The sequence below is a fragment of the Carcharodon carcharias genome, chromosome 9 (genome assembly GCF_017639515.1).
Source record: "Carcharodon carcharias isolate sCarCar2 chromosome 9, sCarCar2.pri, whole genome shotgun sequence".
In the NCBI taxonomy this organism is placed as follows: domain Eukaryota; kingdom Metazoa; phylum Chordata; class Chondrichthyes; order Lamniformes; family Lamnidae; genus Carcharodon; species Carcharodon carcharias.
Genome location: NC_054475.1, coordinates 43749735 through 43753753, shown reverse-complemented (window position 1 = coordinate 43753753; position 4019 = coordinate 43749735).

The following is a 4019-nucleotide window of genomic DNA, read 5'->3' as shown; positions in this document are numbered from 1 at the left end:
AGGAGAAAAAAATTATAGATTGGCATCTCACAATAGATTAGAAAGAATTTAGTCACTTGTGTGAACTAACAATGAATACTGTCACAATGGTTGCAAACTCCAACATGAAAATAGTCCCAAGTAAATAATTCTTTTTTTGGATACAAAGCCTGATCCTACTTATAGTAAAGCTCTCTGATCTGAACATGAGGACGCAGCTGCGGTGCCCATTTTTGGCTGTCCAAGTATGAGAGAGATGGGAACACAATGTAATTCGCTTCAATTACATTAAAAGTATGGCTGATTTTTTTGAGGGGCTGACCTGGGGAATCTTCTTTGGTTTGGATGGCTGCAGATTGCTCTACATGTTTCTATATTTCCCTTTAACCCGCAAAATATTTAAACACCCAAACAAAAATGCAGCTAAATCCCATCCATCATCAAATATGGAACCAAGCCAGTGGGACTCAAAACTTCTGTGTACAAAGCACTTGGCACTCCATGCATGCACAAAAAAACCCGGATTTCCATCAGCAAATACTGAAACACAATCACCATTGTAAATGGCTACCATGTAATGAATTGAATATGATCGTCCACTCCAATGGCAGTGTTGTTGGGTTTTACAATACTGTCTGTAGTACTTTTGTTGGATTTTATAACCTACATTCATGATGTCAATATGTTTTTGTATTGCAATCTTACAGCAATATTGTCAGGTTTTACGCAGAGCTTCATGGTAGAATGATCATTTTGTTTATATTGCAGTATTATGCCATTGCAGTTAGGTTTTTTAATCCAGTTTATATGGTATTCTACATATTGCATTCTTCACAACTGGATTCAAACTCCTTTCTATTGCAATATCTATCTCAATTGGGAATATGCTGATAAAAAACCACAAAGTAGTAAATATCTTGGAAACAACAATAAAGCCGGAGGGTCATCACTTTTTGTAGACTGGTGCAAATATATAAGTGATCTAATATATATGAGCCTGTGTATCATTGTCACAATGTTGCCTATCCTCCTGCATTGACAAAAGTGCTGAAGTGATGTAGATGCAAAAAGTCTGCCCATGAGCACAAAGAAGCAATTTCTAGGTGAATGCTGCACAGGGTGGTTGGCATAACAAAAATCTGCTCTGGATGCACACAGTTAGCATCTATGGTGAGTCAAAGGGCAGGCTTTGCATTACAAGATAGGTGTTGTAATGGTGTTGGTTGCTGAACGTGTCTGTTAAGGAACTCATCATAATCTTCTGTATGTTAACAGCATGTCTTTATTAACTACTTGTAACAATATACAATAAAGAGTACAGGCAAGGGGCTATCTCCATGTCTAGGTCTTAACACGTCTCTGGCCAACACCACCCTAGGTCTGGGTCATGTGCCTTCTTACATCACTGTGTGAGCAGTATTGTACTCAGTCCCACATTAACCCTATATATACCAGACCCTTATACTACAATAGGTCCCTGCTGAATTATCTACCTCCATTCAACCTGGGGCAAGGCATTCAGCTAGCAGGGAATGCGTCCTGTTCCAATGCAGCAAAGAACTGTCTAGCCATTTCCACTAAACTTCAATGCTAACTAAAAGCAGGATTTAAACCTACATCCTTTTCTGAGGGTTTCCAAATCTTCTGAAAACTAGTTATAAACTTGAAAGTTTTGAAAAGCATTTGAGAAATGTAATCTTTATATAAGTGAAATACTAATGCAACCCAATAATAATGAATACAGGGATAAACACAATGATCAGACTTCTTAAAATGTTCAGAAATTGGTTCCATATTACATGTGCTGTGGAAGCTATTCCTCCCTCCTGAGCAACAAGTAACAGCAATAATAGATGCTAGATTTCAATTTCAAGACAGCTTCTTACTAATCACTGAAAGCTATTTACTTTCTGCTAATTTACTGTGGTGCACTGGGGTGAATCACAAAATTCATTTCCATTACTACACATGCTTTGTCGTTCTTCACAAAAGAAACAAAGCTCAAAGAGGAATGTAGACATCACTAGACCATGACACAGCAGGCCATAGACCCAGAATTCACATGTATTCTATTAACAAGCTTTTTAGTGTTGAAAAAGTTTTTAAAAACTGAAGGTTCATTTCATTTTAAGACTTTTATTTACTTTTTCTTTTTAAATGGAACTTATATCCCAGATGAAATAAGAACACAGAGAACAAGCTTACACTAACACTGGATGCACTTATTGGGTGGAATTTAATGCTTCACCCACCCGAGGCAAACTGGGAGGCAGGGGGCCAATTCAATCAGGTTGGAAGGCATGGGTTGGGGGCCTTGTTCCCATCCAAGTTCCTGATTAAGTCTGGGAAGATAGAAAGCAGGAAACTACAGGCCAGTTAGCCTAACATCTGTCAGAGGGAAATTGCTAGAATCCATTATTAAGGAGATGATAGCAGGATACTTAGAAAATTGTAATGTGATCAGGCAGAGTTAATAATGGCTTTTTGAAAGGAAAATTGCATTTAACTAATTTCTTAGAGTTATTTGAGGAAGTAACAAACAAAGTGGATAAAGGGGAGCCTTTAGATGTGATATACTTGGATTTCCTAAAGGCATTTGATAAGGTGCCACATCAAAGGTGATAAGAGGAGGTGTAGGGGTAACATATTTGCATGGATAGAAGATTGGTTAGCTAACAGGAAATTGAAAGTAGGGATAAATGGGTCTTTTTCGGGTCGGCCAGCTGCAACTAGTGGAGTGCCATGGGGATCAGTGCTGGGGCCTCACTATTTACAATCTATATCAATGATTTGGATGAAGGGGCTAAATATAAGGTAGCTTAATTAGGTCGGAAGGTAAGTTGTCAAAAGGAGGTAGAGAGCTTGCAAAGGGATATCGGTAGGTTAAGTGAATGGCAAAAATTTGGCTGGTGGAGTATAAAGTGGGAAATGTGAACTTGTCTACTTTAGCAGGAAGAGTGGAAAAGCAGTATACTATTGAAACGAGGAGATACTCGGTGGTATAGAGGGATCTGGGTGTCCTGATACATGAATCTCAAAAAAGTCAGTATGGAGGCACAGCAAGTGATTAGGGAAGCAAATGGAATGTTGGTGTTTATTGCAAGGGGAATGGAATATAAAAGTAGGGAAGTTTTACTGCAGTATTACAGGGCATTGACGAGACTACATCTGGAATACTGGGCAGGATTTTCCCGCCGGCGGCGAGTGGAATTCTCAACGTCACCTCACCCCATTTAAGTTTTCAGGTGGGCGGGGGTGCAGCAAAATTAGCTGTGCGCCCGCCGATCTGTCAATGGCCGATTGAGGCCATTGACAGAGTAATTAAACTAATTCATGGACCTGCCCGTCCAACCTTAAGATTGGTGGGCAGGCCAGGAGCCCTGGCGGGAATTAGAAAAAGTATGAAACCTCATCCACAGGCGGGATGAGGTTTCATATAGGTTTTTAAAAACTTAATTAAAGTTTTTGTTCAAATTATGGAATGTCTCAGCTCATATGACAGTGTCACATGAGGGGACATGTCAGATTTTTTTTTCTATTTTTAATACTTTTGACAATAGATCCGATCTCCCTGAGGCAGCACTTAGCCTCAGGGAGATGGATGCGTTCTTTTGTGCACATGCGTGAAAGAGCACACTCTCAAGTTTTTTCCCACCCGCACAGGGAACGCATAGCGCTTCCGTGTGGACATCACGCTGGGCGGGCCTTAATTGGCCCGCCCACATAAAATGGCGCCGATCGGCGTGCATGTCCACACTTCAATTTCACCCCCAACAGGGAGAAAATCCTGCCCCCTATGTACAGGTGTACATAAGGGTCTCCTTATTTGAAAAACATATGTAATTGCATTAGAAGCAGTACAGAGAAGATTCATTTGACTCATTCCTGGGATGAAGGGCTTATCCAATGAAGAAAGGTTCAACAGGTTGGGCCTATACCCATTGGAGTTTAGAAGAATGAGAGGTGATCTAACTAAAACATAAAAGATCCTGAGGGGACTTGATAGGGTGGATACCTGGAGGATGTTTCCTTTTGTGGGG